This window comes from Magallana gigas, chromosome 4, assembly GCF_963853765.1.
Source record: "Magallana gigas chromosome 4, xbMagGiga1.1, whole genome shotgun sequence".
Taxonomy (NCBI): Eukaryota; Metazoa; Mollusca; class Bivalvia; order Ostreida; family Ostreidae; genus Magallana; species Magallana gigas.
The window spans coordinates 54,513,456-54,525,044 of NC_088856.1; the positions used below are offsets into that span (position 1 = coordinate 54,513,456).

Here is an 11,589-nt window from a genome sequence, read left to right on the forward strand (position 1 = left end):
GGAGTAGCCTCCGCTCATCCCGTTACACTCGTAAAAGGGAAGAAAATCATACCAAGTTTAATAATATCTATAGCCGTCTTGCACTTGAACTTTTGCATTTAATTTCTCAATTTAGAAGTCCTCTCAAATCAATACACATTTCAAACGCACAAGTGATCCCAAAAGGGGAGGTAACCCTTTGAGCGATAACTCTTTTGATATAGGCGCGATGTCATTTTATCACATAATCCGAATTAATTTTAAGATATGTTTCAACAGTACATTATGTAAATGGTTATTTAAACATAGTGCTTCTGTTTTATTTATTTTAAAAGAGACAAGATGGTTACGATGAATCGTCCGCATTTCCTCTGTTGTTTCATGGATGTAAACAAAAAACCGTTGTGTATCAGTTCTCTTGGTTAACCGCATTCGCGGAGTTATTGGTTTCTTAATATTTTTTAAGTAATGGGAGAAAAAAATATAAGAGCTAATTGTACACAATTATTTGAGGGATTAGATGTCAACAGAGACAAATGAAGCCCCTGATATTAATATACTAACTAAATTGTTCTCATAATATATATTAAAAAATAAGATATGGAGTATTTTTTCATTATTTATGTGCAGCCTTTGCCCAATGACTGCATATTCTATAGCACTGCTTGGGTCTGTTAATATTATTCTGGGGAGGGGGTTCAAAGGGGTAACTTTATTCTGTTTGCCAGGGGCCAGGTACCATGGTGTTTTACTATGTCAATTGTGAATTAAATTAGAATTTGCCACGGGGACTATACATGTAGATCTGCCCATGTAAGAGGCCTTTTTCCCACCCCCCCATAAGCAATCATCAGTATTCACCTTTGTATTACACATGTTACACTTGTAATTTAAACACTCATTAAAATTGACTTTCATTTTTATTCAACACATGCAGAATGATTAAGATTAAGAAGAGGGCGAGGGTTAGCATATCTATTCATTCACAAAATAAATTCTAAACGCTCATTTCTCATTACCGAGAAAGGAAAGAGAGTGTGTAAATCCTGCAACAAGGCGATCAAAAGCCATTTTTGGTTCACATCAATATATTGAATTTAAATAAGTCTGAATTATCCTATGTGAGAGACTCTCTCTCCCGCCCATTTACATACCATCCCCTTTCCACTTCTCAAACAAAATTATATATATAGAAACAATTATATTTGGTTCATTTGTTTTATTAATTCAAGAAGATAAAGGGACCTTCTGAAAAAAAATTCTGTGACAACATTTTAACCTGACATATGCATGCAAACTCAAAATTGCAATTTCTTTTTATGATGTTAATGTGTTTATTGTATGACTTCTTAGTTCTGGTCCTCTTCTCTCTTCAAAAACACAGTCTTCCTGTTCCTAAAGTTCAGGTTTTTCTTTCCATCATTTCATCTTGTATATGACACCAGGATAAGGGTGCGGGTAAATGATCACCAATAAGAACATCATTTATGTAAATCTCAAGACAAAGCAGGTACCAACTAAAATGAAAATTATATATATTTCAGTAAGTTTAACTTGTTATCAAAATGGCTGAAAGACTGAAATGGAGGATTTTCTACAATTTGATAGTCAATGGAATTTATTTATCTTAATAAACATTTCATTATGTTTAGATGTGCATTTAATTTTGCACAAATTCAAATTATACAGCTTTTCAGTTCGATCGATTTGAAATTATTCGCATCCTCACCCCTGATATGTGCATGATATTAGTTTAATTGCACCCCTTTATTTTACCCGGCCTGACCTTAAAAATGCACCTCTCTCTCTCTCTTTCTCTCTCTCTCTCTCTCTCTCACACACACAACTGAATCAGATTTGATTGGTTGATATCATATACAGAAATGCTGGTGCAGTCAGTGTGAATTAAAACATACCATGTATTGTTGATTTGTTGATGAGCAATATTCAAAATTGTAGATTAATAAATAACATAGGTTTATATCAATCATTTTTAAACTTTAAATGAAACCATTCGTACTTGAAAATACTTTTTTAAATTGAATTGTCTCATAAAATAATCAGATTGGTCATTATTTCAATGATAAATTATTGAACTTATACATGTATGTTATTTACTTACATTTTCTTCCAGCCTTTTTTTTTTCAAATCAGTGTGACGCTTTTCAAATTACTCTGCAAATAACAAAATATAATTATGAGAAGTCATACAATTTAATTTACATGCATATAAGGACATGTCAACAGTAATTTGAACATTTTTGTGAAAAGTCTACATATATTATGCATGGATGGGTAAAATGACCAACACTTCAAATTTTATTTGAAAGTTACATATGCACATTCTACACAAACAATACCATATATGACCATGAAGGGTGTTGCTAAAAAGCGGAACGGAAAACGGAACGGAAAGCGGAACGGAACGGAACGGAAAAACTTATCTAATGTTATTTACTTGATAGATTTGTTAATCATGCTAAACACATATGCTTTATGTCATTTTTAATACATTTTTTTTTAAATTAGGAATACTGAATTATTTATTCAAGAATAATATTATTAACAGTACATGCATTGACCACTATATTGAATTCTGTCCCAAAATATCCTCGATTCCCACCTTGCTGAATAAGTCTATACCTAAGGGTTCAAGCGTTTCCTTTCAGAAGCATGAACAATTCTCATCATTCCTTCTTTAAAACGTCAATCCTCTCTAGCTCATCAGCTGGTTTCAAAACACGGCTATAAATAAAGAAGTCTACAGGGTTTTGCATTTCAATAGACCCGGATGATAACGTTGAAAAGTTGTGCAAGGTCTTCTGAGTGACTTCCAAATGAAGAAAAGGTGTCAACATTTCCCATTATAAATCTCCGTAAGAAATCTGTTTTCGATCCTGTGAATTTTTCCGATTAAAATGATAATGTGTCAATGAAGTTTTCTTGGATATTTCTCGTTTCATCAATTTCAATTGCATCTTTTACAGGTATGTGTATTTTTTTAAAAACCATCCAAATGTGCTGCATGAATATTTTGAGATCGACAGACTATAGTCCCAACTTATAATCGGAAAATCAAACCAGGCAACGTATAGAGCTCTCTATTCGGATCATATGTATATATCTGCAGGAATGAACAACTGCCAAGTAATGCAAACGTAAACAAAATTGCATAGCTAAAAATACTAGTTTCACTAAGTACCAGGTATTTTAATGTATTTTATTTTGAATGTCGTCGCCGTACGGTTTTTTTCATCCTAATGATACTGTATCGCCTGTATGATTTAAGATCGTATAGAACCCCCAAAATTCAGTGTTGATGTAACTACATACATATATACATCATATTTGAAATATAAAAATACTCATAAAACACATGAAACGCTTTTACTAAGTGCCTACGTTACGCTTATGCCAGCAATACCATACAAGAAAAATAAGTAAAAAGTTACAGCAAACTTACTCGTTTAAACATGTTAATATTTCTCAACTCGTAAACATTTCGTACTCAACTAACGCCAATTGAATATAATGCTACATGTATATTTGATAGACACTTATAAGAATATCAATAAGACAGCCACATGTTGATAATCATTCATTAGATATGAATACATGATACAAAGTAAATCGTTTCTGGTCAGTCTATACCCTTTTAAAGCGATAAACGTGATATGATGTTTTCCGTTTTCCGTTCCGTTCCGCTTTCCGTTCCGTTTTCCGTTCCGCGTTTTAGCAACACCCGACCATGAAAGTAGATTCCTCATTCGGAGAAAATCAGATGGAGACATGCAGTCATTTGTTTATTATCATTTGGGTTCTTTTTATTACCAATAGTACAGCATCATAAGTATGAACCCAGGTGACAAGATTTCAAACAGTGTTATGGTAGTAATATACTGAGTTCTAAAAACAAACTAGTAATAATTAAGAATTAATGTGCATAAACATCTTAATATATCAACTGGATGAATGTGTAAAAAATACAAATGAACTGTCATGGAAGAATTTTTAACACAGTAGAAAGGTGTTATTGATCAGCTGTTCATCAATTTCCAGGAAATGAAATCAGCAATTTTTAGCCTGCACTGTACTGATTTTCAGAAAATCAAATCAGCTGTTTTCACACAGTCTTTGTATTGTTTACTTACAAATTGAAATAAAAACAAACAACTGTGTAAAGCTAAATATTGTCAGTACAAGTACTATGAACTGATTCGTGTCGATTGGTGAAAATGATCAACAATTTAACGGACTGGCAATAAAGATTTACAGTCAAGTCGTACACAGACCAACTCGTATACAGGTCAACTCGTATACAAAATTTTTCGCATAAAAAAACGAAAGTCAACTCGTATACAAAAATTTCAGCATGAAAAACTAAAAGTCTACTCGTATACAAAAAATTCCGCATATAAAATAGGTATGCTAAACCGAAAGTCAACTCGTATACAAAAAATTCCCGTACATTCATATACAATGAAAAATTGATATGAAAAATTACAATTCAGCTCCAATATTAATTAGTTTAATTAACCAGTATGTCTTTTTAAAGTAGGCAATAGATTGCTAGCCGTTTATCTGTCTATTTAATTTTAAATATGTTTTTATTGAATATTACAAAAGTCACATATATATATATAATTATTTAAAGAAATTTCATATGTGACTTTAATATTCACTTTTCACTCATTATATGAACAAACAATTTTTTAACTTATAAATCAATGGTATATTATTTACAGTTCGTCGACAGGAAACACACAGGTTCGTACCCTGTTGAAAGAAGTTTGGGAAATGACATATAAAAACGGAAAGTTGGATATATTTTTTTCAAACAAAATAATGAGGAGTATCTTAATTAGCCTTTGAGAAGACATCCGTTTGGAGAAGCAAGAAACACCGCACCGCACTTGTTGTTTTAACAATTATTGTTTTGATGTGTAGAAATAATTACCAAATAATAATGATTGGATTTACACAATTAATAATCGTTAATTTTTGTTGTAATTTCACATCGTTACCGAGTTTAATGATAATGCACAATTATACATGTATGAATTTACTAAGTTTTGTTCCTAACTTTTTGTATACGAGTTGACTTTCAAATTTTGGTGATTTTTTTGTATAAGAGTTGACTTTCGGTTAAATATACGGGGATTTTTGTATACGAGTTGACTTTCAGTTAGGTATACGGGAATTTTTTTGTATACGAGTTGACTTTCAACTTTTGGTGATTTTTTTGTATAAGAGTTGACTTTCGGTTAAATATACGGGGATTTTTGTATACGAGTTGACTTTCAGTTAGGTATACGGGAATTTTTTTGTATACGAGTTGACTTTCGTTTTTTTATGCGGAAATTTTGTATACGACTTGACCTGTGTACGAGTTGGTCTGTGTACGACTTGACCGGACACCGCAATAAAGCTACATGTACAATGTACATTGTATAGGCCTATAAATGTAAACAATGCAGTCTCTCCTCATGTTTTGAACGAAACAACATATTAAGTCGATCAGAAATGCATCAACAGTATAAAATTACAATAAAATAGTTATTGAGCTATCTGGTATATTACAAATACACTGTATATCTATTCTACATACCTGATAAATCATCAAAAGATCGCCATCATCGGGAATACCCGCTACACGTGTTTACATCGTCTGACGAGCGCTTTTGGGACGCAGATTCACACCCATACGACAGATGCGTTATGGAAATTCTTCGTATATTCACAGGGGCTCGTCACGAAGTTTTTTCAACCTTTTATATATACCACCTCTATACTATAAAATACACAAGGGAGGAATCAAAACTCGAAAAAATCGCTACCTCCCGATTTCGGTCGCCTCGCATTAAGTCTTCTCGGACGTTAAACCCTGCACTCTAGGTATCATTAGATCGGGAAAGGACCATAGTTTTTAGGAATACCTGCAAAATTTAAACATTGACAACAATTTTAGAAGTTTTCACGCATTTTCTTCCAGTTTACTCTCCGGTGACACTTTCTTCGATCAGATGTTGCGCACCAAATTTATTCATGCGCTCTCATTGGTTAATTTTGTTGATCAAGATAAATCGTACGTTGACTCGTATTTCAGAGGGATATTCAAATGATGAGTGAAGAAGTTCTTATTACGTGGTGAGTATATGTATTAATTTTCATATTTATGTAGAAATATTTTAACCATACCTCGGACATTCGGTAGGACGTGACTATGTATTTCTTGCATCAAAGCAAGTTTAAATATCGTTTGAAAATCCCTCTAAAATACAAGTCCGCGTACGAGTTATCTTGAGCAACATTGAATTGACCAATGAGAGCGCGACATCTGATCGAAGAAAGTGTCACCGGAGAGTAAACTGGAAGAAAATGCGTGAAAACTTCTAAAATTGTTGCCGATGATTAAATTTTGCAGGTATTCCTAAAAACTATGGTCCTTTCCCGATCTAATGATACCTAGAGTGCAGGGTTTAACGTCCGAGAAGAATTAATACGAGGCGACCGAAATCGGGAGGTAGCGATTTTTTCGAGTTTTGATTCCTCCCTTGTGTATTTTATAGTATAGAGGTGGTATAAATAAAAGGTTGAAAAAACTTCGTGACGAGCCCCTGTGGTATATTCTGATTGTTGTAAACTTATAAAAACACACATGAGTGATTCGTAGTTATATTTTGCTTATGGAGTATTAAATAAGCCTTCTCCTTTAAATCCATTCATTACTTTCCAAATGAAAGCTGAATACTATAAAACTAGTAAATAACAACACATTGTGTGGAATTAGCAACGACACGCTGCAGCTATTTAATATTTGGCATATTAAAGGTACACACACATAATTATGGCATAAAATTGGATCACATGATTTATTTATTTTAATAAAACAATTCTGAAAATTTAAACTTTCCGCTGTATACGTGTAGTCCTAAACTGGTATTTAACACCTGAGCAATTCTTTATATAGCATTGCTATAATAAACCGGTTCTTAAGAACCAGGTGACACAAACAGGTATTCGAATGAAAACCTTATATATCCGGATAGTTAATTCATTATTATAACAAGTAGAAATTGATTTCTGTCTAATTCGTCCCTCAAACGAAAGAAATCATATGTATTTTATGCTTAAACTGCTGTTTTCGGTATATGTTCTATATATGGTAATACAGAGGCGGGGCGTATATTATGACGTCATAACTCATTATCCCTTCATTAGCATATCAAAACGATGTGTTGCCTTATCTGTCCTGCGTATAAGTGCCACTTTATATTACTATAAATAGCGGACAAGAGTTGCCACGTGAATGTTACCTTAGCGTTGTATGTTTAACAGTGCCACGTGTATGCCACGTATATATCGCAATATTTGTGCATTATAGGCTAATAGTGTCATGTTTTGTTTAGATATGTAGTATATAGTGTAGTTTAACTACCTGTGCCGTTTGCTATGGTGTAAACATATATTTAAGTGTCGAGAGTTCACTTTGTTTAAATGTATTATACGGAGACCAGTTAGGGTCATTAATACATTGTACTCATGTAAGCATTATAATTAAAGGTCCCGGGGTTAGTCACATTCTATGCATGGACGAGGCTCTGTGTATTGGCCTGAGAGGTGATGGTGACTGACGGCCTATGGTGGACGACCGGAAGAGTTTCCGGTAGTTTATTACCTGGAGCAGGTGAACTGGTGGACACCTTGGATACAATGGACGATGATTCAGGGTAGCATGGTGATGGACGGAGATAGGAGGATTAGAGCCTAAGGACCGTCTCGCGTCGTATCTTGCCGACTCTTTATTGTATATTTGTAATTTTTGTATATAAATATTTTATTGTACATTGTATTGTTGTTGTTACTGATCACAGGCTCGGTCATGGTGACAGTAATTGTTCACGTTTTCCTCCATTATGTTCCAAAAATTATGAGTTTGAATTAGTTATTTTAATTTATATGTAGTATGCTAAAGTTCGGCTTTTTGCAATTGCCTGATTCTTTGTCATAGTTTTGCGAAATCCCGACCGGGACTGTTCTTCATAATTGTAGAAAATTGACACAACGGTATATTATGTGAAATAAGACCCCAAGAAAATTTATAAAAAACTACAACTAACTGGGAAAATCAAACCAACTATAATTAGGTATATAATTGAAATCGTTATGTTTATTTATTGTGTGATCAAAGGGAAAATCTATAAGTCGGACGGTATCTGTTATACAAGGTTTATAGAAACTCCGAAAACTCTCAAACTGTTGAATTACCGAACAAAGAGATGAAAACGTGAACAATTACAAATTCAAACTTTCAAGACCCCACCTTTCAGTGCTCTCAGTACTTTGATTTACCCAGAGAGACTGTGGCCGATTACGGTCTTTTTATTGTACTGCCTTTCATGTGATTTAGAATAAGAGTTTAACAACACAGTCATAGATGGATCTGCTTTCATTATAATATTGCCTGTACTAGCTGTCGTGGTCAATAAAGCTGACTTTAATCTGCGTTGGTAAATTCTTATTATACCAAAATTAAAACATATAGAAGGCAGTGCGTTCCTTTACTTATACATGTTTACTTAACATTCCTCTCAAGTTTAAGTTTTTTAATGTTAAGATTTCCTGAACGGGTGTTTAGTTCAGTTTTAAAAGTTCAGAATCAACTCTTAAATACCATGTTTTACAACAAACATGTATAATACAAGGCACAAAGTAATATAAAAATCATTCTTACTAGATTCTAACAACAAAGTCTTCTATACATTCAACTCAACCAGTTTTTCAAAACCCCAAGCTCTGCAATTGATATTTAATGTCAAGTTTCAGAAATAATTTATAAAACTAATAAATTAGAGGGTATCCACAACTCCCTAAAAAGCTCCCATTAAAACATGCGCGCGCATCAGGAAGCCAGGTTTTATCTGGCGGCCGCCACATAATAATGTGGCGACCGCCAGATAATAAGTGGCGGCCGCCAAATAATTATCTGGCGGCCGCCAGATAAAATATTTTTCTTAGTGGCACCAACGGGCTTCCGTATCACTGTGACTGTGATAAGACGATATAAAGATATGAGGATGCTTATAAGTAAAATAACTAAACGTAGCCTTGTATTTCTTGAAAACATTCTTATTTTTCCTCTGTACTTCTATGTTGAACATAAGTATTGGTAAGCGGGTCACCGTTTTAACAATTTTGAGTCTTCGTTATTTTAAAATGCCTGCATTATAATTTCACACATTTAAGCAGTGTAGTTAATGATTAGAAGGTTTTCAAACATGTTTCCCAATCATTTGAATGTTGTACTTTGAAACAATCTTGAAGCACCAGTATTGGTCCGGGTGTCATGCTTTTTAGTAATTTAGAATCTAGACTATCTTATGATGCTTGTATTAGTAATCTCACAAATTTTAGCACTGTGGTTCTTTAGAAGATTTTAAAACATGTTCCTTATATATTTCTATGTTGAACTTTGAACCCCTCCTGGGGCCCCAGTATTGGTCTGGGGGTCGTGATTTTAACAATTCAATTAAAGTCTACGCTATGTTATGATGTTTCTAAAGTAATATCACAAATTGTTTGAGAAGATCTGAATTTCTTTTAATAATTCCTTTCATATTTCAAACCTCTCTTGGGGCACCAATTTATTGGTCCGAGGGTCCAGTTTTAACAATCTAGAATCTGAGGAAGCTTGCATAGTAATACCACAAATTGAAGCATTGTAGTTCCTTGGAAGATTTTAAAACATATTCCCAATATATTTCTATGTTAAAACTTTGAACCCCTTTTCGGGCCCTGGTATTAGTCTTTAACAATCTAGAATTTTCACTAGATATGCAAGCTGCGGTGTAAATATTGGCATTTCCGGTGCAATTGATCTTGAGAAGAAGATTTCTTAAAACACGCGCCCTAAGACGGCGGATGCTAGGTGACCAGAAAAGCTCACTCGAATCTTCGGTTCAGGTGAGCTAAACAACTTACCTTTGCCTCTTCTTTATTCCATAGATAAATACGTCACAGAAGGAAAGAGTTGCCAGGACCAGAGCAGACAGTAGGCAAGATACCCAAGCTGTTGTCATGGGGAAAACAGAAATCAGAACAAACAATATCTTAATTTATATTAAGCGTTAGACTCATAACCAAGTTTCAATTATATAGTGCCCTGTCCCTAAGATGCATTAATTGTACTATCACATGATTCTGAATTCAATTTGAAAAGAAAGAGTACTTTTGAGTAAGATACACATTCATGGAAGTTGATAGATTTAGATAAATACCGCATACGAACGAGAATAAGTTAAATATTTTGTTGACCAATGTTTTCTTTTTTGAAGGGAACACGTACATTGTACTATATGTATTTATTTTTACTAAATGTGTCACGACCGCTTATGTTTGCAATATAATACTTTTATAAATATGTTGAATTATTATACTCCTTTGAGTAGAATTATGAATATCAAGTAATAAGTTAAGAATCGTACGGAAGTAGCGAGCAGTTCCTAACTGGAGATTGAAAATCGAGCACCTGACCACGTTACAGTTAGAAAAGGAGCACTCAGAACTGGACACGGCTATAAAAACGGGTAAACACATGATTTTGTTTACATAAGAAGTACACACACAGAACATGTGCCCACAAACTTTTTTAAAGTCAGTGTCTCAACATTTAGTAACTGATAAACTTAATCAACCAACCTGATGAGCAAGTTATGCCACTGAAACCGACGTCACGTGAGCAGTGAAAACTATTGACGTCATCAGTACAGTTCCCATGGATACACGGTGAGCTGGCACACTCATCGACATCTATAAATGGAAATAGAAGATCAAACTATATTATGACTGCAAATACATGTACATAATAATTAAGTGGTAGAGGTATATATTTGTTTATCAAATACTTGATTCACAATGAAGGCCTGCATATCCTGCATCACACAGACATCGGTAGCCATTGACGTTATCGGTACAGTTGCCATGGATACATGTTGAACTTGCGTATTCGTCAATATCTGAGTTTGAAAAGTAACAACAAAATACATTTGTACATTCTAATATGCGAAGTTGAGGTACGGTAGGTAAGGTAAGATAGCTAAGTGCAAAACTGTAAGTTATTCATTACCAGAAGTACAATCTGTTCCAGTAAATCCTGCCGTGCACACGCACGTGAAACCCCCGAGGTGAGGTAAGCAGACTTTAGTATGGGAACAACTTACAAGGGTTTATAAGACAAAAGTCAATCGGTGTAAAAATAGAATAACAACATAATTATGACAATAAATGATAGGAAACGGGAATATCTTATACAGTAAGAAAACTGAACAACTAACTTGACCCGCAATCTGAGGCCGGGTCGTAACCATGGATACCAGTGCACGTGTAGTTTGCTCCACTCTCAACGCACGTCCCTCCATTATAGCAAGGTCGGTCTGCAATCAATGTTTGAATGAGAAATATTTTTTTTTCATAGCCTTATACAGGCACGTAGCATCGATTTTGAAAGTGGGGGTGGGGGCAGACTCATCCAAAAAATATTGACCAAAAAAAAAAAAAAAAGGGGAAAAGGCAGTTCCCAAAAAATCTTCAAAATCCTAATCCGTGGGGGTG

The 11,589-nt window shown here is 34.1% G+C and overlaps 2 long non-coding RNA genes across 2 annotated transcripts; both read right to left on the reverse strand.

Moving 5' to 3' along the window:
- Nucleotides 1-385: 385 nt before the first annotated feature.
- Nucleotides 386-6,576, reverse strand: LOC136274951 (uncharacterized). Its single transcript, XR_010713407.1, has 3 exons — nucleotides 5,588-6,576; nucleotides 2,102-2,154; nucleotides 386-1,496 (listed from the first exon to the last, which is right to left on the reverse strand). It is a non-coding gene; the product is annotated as an uncharacterized lncRNA (long non-coding RNA).
- A 3,894-nt stretch (nucleotides 6,577-10,470) lies between these two features.
- Nucleotides 10,471-11,187, reverse strand: LOC117683239 (uncharacterized). The gene is made up of 4 exons (XR_010713035.1): nucleotides 11,105-11,187; nucleotides 10,884-10,994; nucleotides 10,678-10,788; nucleotides 10,471-10,553 (listed from the first exon to the last, which is right to left on the reverse strand). It is a non-coding gene; the product is annotated as an uncharacterized lncRNA (long non-coding RNA).
- Nucleotides 11,188-11,589: the final 402 nt, after the last annotated feature.